The sequence below is a fragment of the Dromiciops gliroides genome, chromosome 3, assembly GCF_019393635.1.
Source record: "Dromiciops gliroides isolate mDroGli1 chromosome 3, mDroGli1.pri, whole genome shotgun sequence".
In the NCBI taxonomy this organism is placed as follows: Eukaryota; Metazoa; Chordata; class Mammalia; order Microbiotheria; family Microbiotheriidae; genus Dromiciops; species Dromiciops gliroides.
This window is the reverse complement of record NC_057863.1, coordinates 254,999,373-255,013,297: the sequence shown is the minus strand read 5'-3', so window position 1 is coordinate 255,013,297 and position 13,925 is coordinate 254,999,373.

Here is a 13,925-nt window from a genome sequence, read left to right as displayed (position 1 = left end):
TCTACCCTACCCTCATGACTGGTGTTTCCATGTGGTGATGGGGGTGGGAGTAGACATAGTGATCTAAATAAGTTAAATGCTTCAGGATCATTTTTGCATACCCTTGATGTATTAGGAAAAAGCAAACCTCATTTTAAAACTGTTCAATGACTTAAATGTGCCTCATTTTGTTCCAAAATTGAACCTAAACTAACAAGGTACTGGTGTTAGGTCTGCTTCTAATAGGGTTGGATCTGAGACAATGCTCCACTCCCCACATTAGAGCCCTACTATTGCTGTTCCCCATTATTCCTGTATCTCTCTTTCTAAGTACATAGGCCTGGGCCTAAGACCACTTCTTGCCCTGGTCTGCCAACTCTTGGTTCAGATCTTTTAGATAGTTTATCTAGTCTGCCATCCCAAATGCATATTTCCTCCACTGTCCATACTGGATCTATAAACCAGATCTGGGATATGAGTAACAGAAATGCATGTAGCAAGTCAAGGTTTCCAGTAACTGGGGTTATCCTTATGAGTTTTTCCCATCACATAGCACACTGTCTTGCCATTTCGTATGACATTAGAATTTTAGTGGAGGAATTGGAATACTCCTAACTCCTCATTGCCACCTCCAGACTCTTATTATCATATAGCAACCAAATATTCAGTATTGATCCTGATGTCCAAATCATTCACCTTCCTTCCTCAATGAGTTCACTGCCTAGCTCACAGTCTTCTCTGTCCTCCTGACCCCAATGTACAGCTTTTTCTTTTATTCAGAATGGGTTCTGGTGCATGACATACAAAGTCATCTAGTATGTCTGTTATAAAATTGTTAGCATAGTGATAATTTGTTTTTCTGGAAAAGAAGGATTTTTGGCAACTAGACTTACATGTTTCATTTGATACCATACTCAATTTCCAAAAAACATTCACCATTAAGTCTTCAATTCAGTTTACTTTATTTGTACTAATTTGGATCATTGAGGCAGATGTGACATAGTTTCAAGTTTTGCTAGTCAGGGTTGGGCAATCCCAATTAACTCCACTAACTAATATGAAGATAGATAATATGAGGTACAAGTTTCTCAGGCCCCTTGCTCAAATTACTTGACTACCTAGTAGTAGTCTTCATGAAGGTAATTTTTTTGGTTTGTTTTTTTTTAGTGAAGCAATTGGGGTTAAGTGACTTGCCCAGGGTCACACAGCTAGTAAGTGTTGTGTCTGAGGCCGGATTTGAACTCAGGTACTCCTGACTCCAGGGCCAATGCTCTATCCACTGTGCCACCTAGCTGTCCCTGAAGGTAATTTTTTTTAAAGAACATTTAGTGACCAAAACAGGAGACAGAAACTATATAGAAGTGCCACAGGCAATGTCTCAAGCAAATAAGTATTGGAGAAGAAAAAAGGGTGAAAAGGGGAGGAAGAGGAGAACAAAAGGAAAAGTCAAGAAAAAAGGGCTCAAATTGGGGAGAGCCCTGTGTCCCTGTGCCTTCTTTCTGAGTACTAATGATTGAAGTTGTATCCTTCTAGGCTAGAGAGAGAGTACAGTGTTTGTGCTCCCTCTAACTTACCCCATTCATTAACACAGATAAGCAAAGTACTTTAAATACATCTAGAATTAGTTATTTTAGAAGATCACCAGATTTTAAGAATATTACAGCTACCATTTTGATTATTTCAACTCAGGTGATTAAGATCTGACGGTTTATGGAACAGAAAGTTTTCTGGACAGACATATAGCACCAAAGATGCTCTATCTCCACTGTTGATATCCTTTATTTGGTAGAGCCTAGTATAATTTTCCTTACGTCCCCAAAAAACTGAACCTCACCAAGCTATATTAGTACATGAGGAAAGTATCTCCAATTTATTGAATTTCGCTAGTTTAGAAGTCTCTATGCCTTTATCCAAGTTATTGTGACCAAGTAAGAGTAGAAAGCTCCCAGCAAGTATATATGCAATCATTTATGACTACTCTTTGGGTATGATTTTTCAAGCTGTTATGAACCTACTTACCTACCATTTTCTAGTCCATATCTCTCCATCTTGTCTACAACATGAGATGCTTTGATAAATTTGATCTGCATAATAACCCTGTGAGGCATTATGAGTATTATCATCTTAATTTTACAGTTTAAGAAAATGAATTTCAAAGAACTTATGCGAGTCGTTCAAGTTCACAGAGCTAACAAATGACAGAGCTCTTTCTTTTGACTACAAACCTAGTGTTTCTTTCATTACTATGCATTAGGTACATTGAAGAAGTTGTCTAAAGTTTCAGGGTTTTTTTCTTTATAAATGCTGAAATCATGATTTTAGTGGAGCATAGAACTTTGGGAAATATTATTGTTATTCAATGTTTATATACATATTAAAGCAGAATATCCAAAATATTTTCAAACAATTTTTAAATTTTAAATTCTAAATTTTCTTCCTTCTACCCTGTATCCCATTCATTGAGAAAGCAAGAAATATGAAACCTGCTATACACATGAAGTCATGTAAAATACCCCAAAGTCATGTAAGAAACCCCAAATCAAAATCAATTCCTCACAGCACTAACACTAATCAGTATATCCAACCACTTGTGCCTTATCCTTGAAGTCTTATCCTTGATTGTCTAGTTGATTTTTTTTTTGGTATGATTGAATTTTTAGTTTTTATCTAAAGAAAAGGTTGCCAGGTTTATGGGGAAAAAATAGTTCACCAGAGATTGTCAATTCAATCATTTGAGCAAAATAGGATGAAATAGGAATACATAGTAGCTGTAACTTCTTTTTGCCCAAAACAGAATGTACTAGGCTTTCAAAATAAATTAATTGGGTGAGTATTTACTTTTGTTCAGGAAGGAAAGTGATTGAAAATGATAATAAATATGAGCTTCTTAAACTTTCTGATGATCTCAACCCTTTTGTTAGTGTACTTCATAGCATGTCTAATAATATGAAGCCAAGTGGTACATTGGGGACATCTAGGTGACACAGTGGGCAGGGTGTTGGACCTGTAGTTAAGTAGACTCATCTTCTTGAATTCAAATCTAGCCTCAGACACTTACTAGCTATGTGACCCTGGGCAAGTCACTTAACCCTGGTTGCCTACCTTTCTTCATCTGTAAAATGAGCTGGAGAAGGAAATGGCAGTCCACTCGAGTATTTTTGCCAAGAAAACCCCAAATGGGGTCACAAAGAGTCAGACAATTGAAAAATGACTGAACATCAACAAACAGTGGCACTTGGTACACTAAATGTATCTAAGTAAGTCACTGATCAGTTCTAAAGTCTATCATTTGATTGAGATGAGGAAGTAAAACTAGGTTACTTTCCAAAGCATCAGACTGAGAGCTTTTCTTCTTTTTCACTTAGCTATATTAGGTTTTGGGGATTAATTGGGCCATATGTGAAGAACTTATATTGCCACTTAGGACAAAGATGTGATGAACAGCTGGGCTTATTTATAGAGCTCACATATAAATCATTCAATATAAACATATTCATAGTTTAACTTCTAAGTCCAGTGCTGAAGTACAATATTAGAATCTTTCTATTATTTTAATGAAAAGGCAATGCAGTTGTTTACTATGTGTGTATACTAGCTTGGTCTGTGGGAAGATTGAGCTCAAATCTACCACAGTTTCCATATAGTATTGAATTCCTTGCATCCCTCCGCTTAGCTACTACTTAGCTGGATCCCAAAGGTGACTCCTTAAGGTACTGATGTTGGGCTGTCTATAAATCCCAACATTAACTGTACTTACATGCACTATATACATTTCTATACCATGTATGTAATACCATACAATGCTATGTATTATTACCCCCAATGCTCCCACCCCAGTTAAATTGTGAATTCCTCAAGGGCAGGGATTATTTTCTTTTTGTCTTTGAATCTCTAGTGCCTGGCACCTGGAATAGTGCCTCAAACATAGTGGGTTCTTAATATATACTTATTGATTGATTAGGAGTACATATCTATGAAACAGAAAATATTCATTGCAAGTAATGAAAAATGACAGTTTTAACATCACTTCAACCAATGACATCCAAAGACCCCCTCATTAGCAAGGATTTGTGAGACCTTCCTAATTGACCTTCATTATCTAAATAGAGACTGACCAATTTTCGAAGTTACTTTCCTTTTTTTTTTTTTTTGAGTTAGTGGATGAATCTCTCTTTAGCTTTGCTTCTCTTTGGTCCTTTTTTCCTGTGCCTACAAGGTCTTGAAGAAACATTAAATATTTCCATTATTTTACAAGAGAAACTTATACAAAAATCTCTAAATCAGTCACTGGAAAATAGATGCAACAATGTATGTATGTGTACCCTACCAATGTAATCATCTAGGACCAATTTTACAGATTTGGAAAGTGCATCAAAAATGTAGTTACTTTTTTCACATTAGTCAGTTTAAAGAAAGTTGAAGTCATCTTGCAACTCACATAGGTTGTGTATACTGAAAAATCTCTGGTATTCAATAGTTGAAAGCTGTCATGAATTTGCAAGCATTTTGAGAGAACAGAGCATGGGATGTAAAAATGCACTAACAGATAAAATCTAGAAACCATTTTAACAAAGATGACATATTTATGTCAGTTCAAAGGGCAGTCTTCAGGAATTAGAAAGAGGACAAGTATGCTGGCATATTGGTAGATATGAGCAAGACCTAGACAAGGTCGTGAAAAAATCTAGCTTTTTGACAAGCTTCATTTTGGACATTATACAACATGTTTAATTTAATAGTAACAGGCAGGAATGTAGGTCATATGGTTGGGGTTGGGGTAGGGGCAAGGTAATCTACTAAGAACTTCATACCATTATGACTGTATTTCCAGAATGAGTGATGTCATAATGAAGACCCAAATAATTACTATTTCTTGATTGTTTTTTAGATTAGCAATGTGCTTGTTCACTTCCTCTTAGCATAGATTATTGAAGAGAGAGAGAACGGAATTTTTGGCTAAAACGGTTACTTTAATGGAGGAAGGGAGCTCAGCTTCTTACACACCTACCCCAGCAATAACTTTAAACTAGCATCAGACTGAATGAAAAAAAAATCAACAATGATCTTCTTGAACTTTCCCAGTCACCAATGGAGTGAAACTTGTCCTTGCTTCCATGCTTTTTAGCATGACACTGTTTTCAGTAATGTTGTCAAACACCTCATTGTTGTATGCCTGCAAGACCTGGGGAGTCTACCAGTGCCATGTTAGAAAACTGAATTGCTTGCATTTGAATTGTCTTAGGAATATTCTGAAGCTCACCTGGCAGGATAAGGTACTGGACACTGAGGTTCTTTCTTAAGCTAAACTGTCAAGCATTCAAACTCTACTACAGAAAGCACAACTCTGATGGGCTGGCCATCCTGTTTAAATGCCAAAAGTGTGCTTGTCTAAAAGACTATCTTATGGAGAACTCACACAATGCAAACACTCACATGATCAGAAGAAGTGATACAAGGACACTCTCGAGGTTTCTCTGAAGAATTTTGGAACTGATTGAGTGATATGGGAAACACTGGCACAGTACTGCCCAGCATACCGTGCCCTCATCAAAGAAGGTTGTTCATAGTAGAATTACAGTTTCATGTGTAGTATGTTATGGAGGATTTATTTTTGAGTAAGGTACCTTTTCTTCCATGCTGTTAATTCTGTTAATTCTTTCATATCTTTCTTCCCATACATCCTATTTCTTTTCCAATTTCCTCTCTTGCCTTTCTAATTTGGTTTCTTTTAAAGATTTTTTTAAACTGTTTTTAAAACTCTTTCAGGAATTCTGATTTGACTTGTGTCCAAGCTATGCTTTTCTCAAGGCCTTGCTTGTGGATGTTTTGAAGTTATTTTATCCTGGATTTGTTTCTTTAGCTTCCCTATCTCCATGATAACTCTTTATGGGGGAATTTGTTGTTTGTTTGATAATTCTTCCATTCTGATTCTTGACTGTTGACTTTGTGTTAAAGCTGCACTTCTGGTAAGGAGCTGAGGGGAAGGTTTGGACACTGAGCTTCTGTCCTCTTGTGTTTTTCGGTTACTTTCACAACTTAGGCTGGGGAAACTATAAGCTTTTATTTTCTGACCTTGCTTTTGGTCTGTTGGTTTATCCCTGGTTGGAAGTTAAGCTGGGAGTCAGCCCCTCATTACCCTCTATCAGTTTCAGAAGGTCTGAATTGCAGGCTCTACTTTGGTCTGGGACTTCTACCTTAGTTATTCCATTGTAAGCTTCAACTTGAGCTGGAGGCTAGAATCACATCCCTGCCCTGCTCCCAGAATTAGAGCCATAGTGACTGTTTGCTTCTAAATTTGTTCCTCCCTCAGTGCATAGTTAGGGTCCAATATTCTGCTATCACTTCTCTTTGCCACTTTTAGTTGCAACACCTCCCCTCCCCCAGTCCCCATTGAATTTATTACCGAGAACTAGATATTAGATGAAAGATCTGTCAGATGGCACCTGTTCATATACCCTGTCCTATTTTAGGGATCCCCTTGGATCTCTTCCAACTCCAATGTTTCTTTCCCTGGTGCCTAATCTCAGCCTTCTTTCAGTCCTTGGGCATTGGAATGCTGTATGTGGCATACTCCTCATCAGACCCCATTCCCAGTAAACAGAGTTCTCTGTATATCTCCCTTAGATGTCCTGGATGAAAAATGACTCACTGTGACATTTTCTTGGATTTCCTCATCAGAATTCAGCATAGTACATTGTCTAGATCTTTGTGGAGGAAATTTGATGGGGAAACTAGGCTGTACTAATACTAAACTGATATTCTGCCCACATTGACTGTCTCAATCAATGAAAATAAAATTAGCTAGGAAATTTTTCTGAGAATAGAATCTTTGCAACAAGTTTCATTATTAAAGGTCTGATATCCAAGATATAAAAAGAATTGATTCAAACATATACAAATAAGCACTCTAAAAATAAAAGTGGTCAAAGGATATAAACAGCAAGTTATCAAAGGGTGAACTCCAAACTATCAATAGCTGTATGAAATGTGTTTTAATAATAAAAGGGTTAGTAATAAAAACAATAAAGAATTAAAACGACCTTGATGTTCCAGCTCACATCTGCCAGATTTGCAAAGGTGACAAAAAAGGGAAAATGATAGTTGTTGGAGGTAATGTGGGAAAATAATACATTGTTGATGGTGTTATCATTGTCCCAGTCATTGTGGGAAATAAATTGACATATAACCCCAAAGGCTGCTAAACCATGTATACCTTTTTGACCAAGTGGTAATACTACTTTACTAATACTGCCAATAAATTAAAGGAAAAGCACATGCATGTAAAAATATTTATAGCTTGTGAGAATTGGAACGATACCCCCTGCTGAGAGGGACATTGTGAGAACCAGACCTGAAAAGAAGCCATGTGACTTGGCGTCCAGAAGTGACCTTGCTGGGGTTTCAAAGGTTGGATTGTCATCTGGAAGTTGTGTCTAATGCCTGTGGGTCATGTCAATCAAAGCTATCAGCCAATTAGCTTGTAGCTGTGTGTGTGTGGATGGCCCTGCTTCCTGTTTCACAGAGGGCTTCTATGAGAAGCAGTCTCTTTTGGTCCAGGACTTTGGCATGGTGGGGGACTTCATGTGGACTGCTAGGAAAAGCAAGGGTTTCTCTCTAGCTATACCAAATTGATCTAAACTAGGGTTTTCCATTCTTTCTCTCTTCACTAACTTCTAATATACTTTAATAAATATTTAAAAACCTAAACTCTTGCTGAATTGATCAGTAAATCTTAGCTTGTTTCTCCCCCACACTGGGGTCAGGTCAGGCGACCACACATTAGATTTTAAACATCACAGCTAGAATTTTAAACTTTACAAGCTACATTTTTTTGGGTAGCAACAAAGAACTGGAAACTTAGATAACTATCAACTAAATCCTGTCCAACTGAGAGATGGTCAAACAATTCATGAAATACAAATGTAATTGTTTCATAACAAATGAAGAAAAAAGGAATTTCAGCAAAATCTAGGAAGACCTGGATGAGTTGATACAGAATGAATTGAGAAGAATCAGAAGAACAATGCATTCAGTCATGTCATGGTGTATTTCCAGAGTGCCTTTAGTAGCTTCTACCCATGTGGAGAACCTGAAAATTTTTTTTGAGGAGAGTGCTGGAGAGATTTTGGAGCATGCAAAGAGATTTTATACTTGGTTTCAGACTGCTTACCACATGGTAAGGCTACATTGGGTAAAACTGGGCAGTCAGTTAACTGGGTAGCAGAATTGTATTATAGTTTGAATAGTGCCTGTTGAAAGATAATACTGTAAGAGGAGAAGCCTTGGTACTGTCTTTCCTCTGAAACCACATGGCCATATGAGGGGAAATATAGTCCTGGGTTCTTTGTCTGTCTTGTCATTTGTTCTTTTCCATTTTTTTTTTTTGCAGGCAATGGGGCTTAAGTGACTTGCCCAGGGTCACACAGCTAGTAAGTGTCAAGTGTCTGAGGCCAGATTTGAACTCAGGTACTCCTGAATCCAGGGCCGGTGCTTTAACCACTGTGCCATCTAGCTGCCCCCTGTTCTTTTCCATTTTAAGTGAAGGACAGTGGCATCCTAGAATCCAAGCTTCTGGGTTTTGCAGCCAGCTCAGCATCAATGCCTCTATGAGCAAAGAGTGACCTTTGGAACCCAGCCCAGCTACAGCTAAGATAAGGACTCATGTAGATTCTTGTGACTTGCCTTCCTGACTTCCAGTTTAACCTCCTTCGTCAAAAATGGAAAAAAGAACAAACACAGATGCCAAGGACCGGGGCTCATTTCTCAGGGCCATGTGGCCTCAGAACATGTCAGTCTAGTAGCAGCTGCTTACTGGCTGAGCGACCTGCCTAGTCTTGTCCAACCTAGCAATAGGGTAATTTGTCCATCCAGCTGAGATGCTTTGTTTTACAGTCAGCCCAGCCTAGCAACAGAATTACTTGTCTATCACTGATATCAGTGAATTTCATAACGACCTACAGAGGGAAAAAAAGACATTAAGGCCCTGCACTTCCCTAGTTTTGAATTACTTTTGGTCACATGTGTTATCCTACACAAATCCTTCAAAACCATCATACTTTAAGTTCATTACATTCTCTTCCATAGCTCTATGTTTATTTGTAGGGGAGTGTGCCCCAGCTTTTCGTGGGGAAATGATTTATAACTACTGTTATTTCAAAATGAGTCCTAAATACAATTCCATTTTGCCCTCATGCATTTAACAAATATTGAGAACTAAATTTTGTTATATATTTCATATAGGAATACTTTTTGTGTTTATAATATTCCAGTAAAAAAGGCACACTTTTCCCCCAAAGTGTTCCAGATCACTAAAATTGAGTAAGTAATAATAAAATAATTGTAAGAGTCTAAAAATCTGATTAGGCACATCATTTTTTTTCTGTGTGGTTTTTGTTCTAGACCTTGTAGTTTCATTAGTATAGAAAGCTACTTTTGAGAAAACTCAAGCTACCAATAAAGACCAGAAATGTCTCTGTAATATGGGCTTAAGGGCACTGAACATTTAAGTAATTTGCTCACTCACAAAGCTAGGATTTGCTACAGAAGTATTTAAACACAGGTTTTTCTGACTCTGAGACCAGCTCTATCTACCACTCTATACTACCTCTCTTCTACATATTAACCTAGCCTTTACTTTAAAAATATGAAATTGGGTAATTACAATTTAACTTATACCTAAGTACATAATTCTTTCACCAGTATTAGAATATAAGACCATAAAGAGGGAAAAGGCTATTTAAAGCAGTTTTTATTTGCATTTACATAATATATCTGGTAGCTTCTTTTAGCCTTTATTCTTTGAACTAGGAAGACAGCTGTTATGACTATTTTGTATATGAGGAAGCTGACAAAAGATTCTGGGCCCACCCAAGTCATATAGCTAGTTAGAGTAGGTCAGGGGTAAAATTCAGATATTTTGATTGTCCAGACTTTTTCCAAGAAAAAGGGCAGCAGTGGTGGTGGTAGTAGTGGTAGTGGTGGTAACAATAATAACAATAATAAATAATAGTAGTTTACATTTAATGAAGAGTAGAGAAAGGTATTTAAATGTTTCTTTGTTTCATAACTTTTTTCTTTTTTTCTTTCTTTTTTTTTCTTTTTTCAGGGCAATGAGGATTAAGTAACTTGCACAGGGTCACACAGCTAGCATCAAGTGTCTGAGGCCGGATTTGAACTCAGGTCTTCCTGACTCCACTGAGCTACCCAGCTGCCCCCTGTTTCATAACTTTTTAAGAGTAAGAATGAAAGTGAAAAGATATGCTTTACAGTTTATGAAATATTTTTATTAAAACAACACTGTTGGGAAAATAATAAAAATAATGCTACCTATTTTTAAAAAGAGGAAACTGAGAAATGAAATTACTTGTGTTACATGGCTAATGTTAGGGCCAGCATTCAAAACCAGGTCTTCTGACCCTATGTACAATGCTACTCATGTAAAAACAAATATACTCATTTTAAAGTAAAACTATTCAAAATGGTGAGCCTTTAAGGAAAACATTATGCTATTGGTTCTACATAGTGGCTGATTAACTTGCTTCAGCACCACCTGTTTCTGGCACTCATGGATTACACGTCAGATTGCCTTCTGGAGCATCCTGGCAATTCTAAAAGGAGAGAGAGTGATTGTAATACCAGAGATTCTTATGGTTGTGAGAATGGACACCATATGCTTTGCAGTGGCATTCCAGTGTCAGAAAAAGATAGAGCATAATATTCTGATCTACATATTTATTTGCCCTCAACATTGGAGATTTGAGTGTTCCAGGAAAAACATTATAGGAAGGCAATGTTGATGGAGAAGCCAGCTTTTATCATACAGAACAAGAAAATCTATTGAAGTAATATATACACAGACAGAAATGTATATACTCCATATGACAGGTGAGAGGGTACTCTATATTCAAAACTGTTTTATATAAATATGTAAGATGAAAAATATATTAAATGTCAGAATATGGAAACATGAGATAATTCGTCCAGAGAAAAATTGACTGCATATAGAGGCAAATCATGTCATATTTGGAAAAGTTATTGGAATCAGTTATAATTTACTGAAAATAACACATGAACATTTGGCTCTTTTTCAATGAGAAACAAAATATGATCCAGCCACATTAATTATTTTTTTCAGCCACATTAATTATTATTAATGTACTAATGTGGATGAGACTTAGTAGCAGTAGTCAATGGATTTTGAAGAAATTTGCTAATAGAAACAAAACACGCTTAGTGACAGTAATATATTTCTACTCTTCTCAGTTTTTGTAGGAAATGGTATGCTATTTTTCTTTAGGCACACATCTGCCTTCGGTATCTTATCCTAATCTTATGTGAAGCATGGTAGATGAAAGCTAAAAATAACAGCTCACATTTAAATATCATGCTGCATTTTATTAATATTACTATATATTTACAGTGGTAAAAATTATTACTTGAATGGGTGGATCCAGTAACAAGCTGTAGTAAGGTGAATATTATGTTGAGTCTGGAAAGATGTCCTCTTTGTTGTTATAACATTATTGGTGATTTGTTTTCTTTCATTTCTTTAAAGAACCTTCCACTTATGGAACCTTCTGCTTGTATTTGGTGTTAAATGTAGATGATTTTTTATTTCTAAAACAAAACAATATGCATTAATTATGAATAGCACACTGTGAGCTTTAATATAGCATATAAGGCTTATTGAGACATAGAACCTGTCAGAAAGCTTAAGCAGCCATGTTATATTGGCTTTTAACATTTTTTAAATTTTATTTTGAACTTAAATGAAATAAGCAGTTCAACAACATGTTATAATAGAAAAAAATTCACATGACACTGTAAATCTATTATGTACATCTTGCTATTTCTTTTAAATATATAATAAAGTTATCATGTAACTTTCTTTTTCTTTCCTTTTTTCTTTTTCTACCACTCCCTGCCCTGAAGATGGCTACCAATTTGATACAAATTTGTATATAAGTAAAATCATTCCGTACATACTTCTATTTATCAGTTCTTTCTCTAGATGCAGATAGCATTTTTCTTCATAGGTCCTGTGTAGTTAATTTGTGTATTTATAATAGTCAAAATAACTTAGTCTCTCAAAGTTGTTCTGAAAGCAATATTGTTGTAATTGTATACAATATTCTCTTTGTTCTGCTGATTTTGCTCTTCATTATTTCATGCAAGTCTTTCCGTGTGTTTTCTAGGATCACTGAGCTCATCGTTTCTTTATAGCACAGTAGTATTCCATCACAATCATAAACCACTACTTGTTCAGCCATTCCCCAAGTGACAAGCATCCCTGCAATTTCCAGTTCTTTGCCACCATAAAGAGAGCTGCTATAAATATTTTAGAACATATAGGCTCTTTTCTTTTCTCCCTCATCATCTTTGGAAATAGACGCAGTAGTGGTATTGCTGGGTCAAAGGAGATAAGCAGTTTAATAACTCTTTGGACAAAATTCCAGTTTGCTCTCCAAAATGCTTGGATCAGTTCATAGTTCCACCAGCAGTGAATTAATATTTTTCCACATCTTCTCCAACATTTGCACTTTGCCCTTCAATTATTTTAACCAATTTGATATATGCAAAATTATTTCTCAAGGTTGGTTAATTTTCATTTCTCTAATCAATAATTTAAAGCATTTTTCATATACTATACATTGTTTTGATTCCTTCATCAGAAACCTGTCCATATCTTTGGACTATTTATCAACCGGGGAATAGCTTATATTCTTATAGATTTAACAAATTTCTTTATATATTTGAAACATGAGACTTTTATCTGAGAAACTATCTATAACTTTCTCCCCCAAATCTTCTATTTTCTTTCTGATATTGGCTACATTTGTTTTATTTGTGCAAAACCTTTTTAATTTAATGTAATTGAAGTTAACCATTTTATACCTTTACACTGCTCTCTATCTCTTGTTTATTCATAAATTGTTTAACTACCCATGTCTGATAAGTAATATGCTCCGTGTTATTTCAATGTTCTTGTGGTATCTCTCTTCATAACTGGGTCGTGTATCGACTTCAATCTTATCTTGGTAAATGATGTAAGATATTGGTCTATGTCCAAATTCTTCCAGACTGCTTTCCAGCTTTCCCAACAATTTTTACCAAATAATGAATTCTTGTCCCCAAATCTTAAGTCTTTACACTTGCCAAACACAAGATTTCTATAGTTATTTGCTGCTATAAATTGTATGTCTACTCTATTCAACTGCCTTATAATGTAGTTTAAGATCTGGTACTTCTAAACTTCCTTTCTTTACATTTTTCTCATTATTTCCATTGATATTCTTGACCTTTTGTTCTATCTTTGTAAAATAATTTTTGGTAATTTAATCAGGATGACCTTGAATAAACATATTAGGTAAAATTGTCATTTTTATTTTATTGGCTTTGCCTACCCATAAAATTAATATTTCTCCAATTTTAAAAATCTTATTTTATTTGTATAAAATTTTTTTAAAATATAATTTTGTTCATATAGTTCCTGGGTTTGTTTTGACAGGTGTACTTCCAAGTATTTTATACTGTCTAGGCTTATTTTAAATGTGGTATCTCTTACTATCTCTTCTTGCAGGGGTTTGTTGGTGCTATATAGGAATACTAATGATTTGTGTGGATTTACTTTATATACTTATTATTTTGCTAAAATTGTTTTAACTAACTTCTAATCAAGTCTTTAGTATTTTTCAAGTATATCATCAATTCATCTCAAAAAAAGATAATTTTATCACCTTATTCTCTATTCTGATTCCCTCTATTTCTTTTTCTTGTTGCTATTGCTAGGATTTCCAATAAAACATTGATTAATATTGGTGACAATGGGCATCCTTACATCACACCTGATCTTACTGGAAAGTCTTTTAGTTTATCTCCATTACAAATAATGATTGTTGATGGTTTTAGGTAAGTGCTTTATATCAATTCAAGGAAAAATTCTTTTA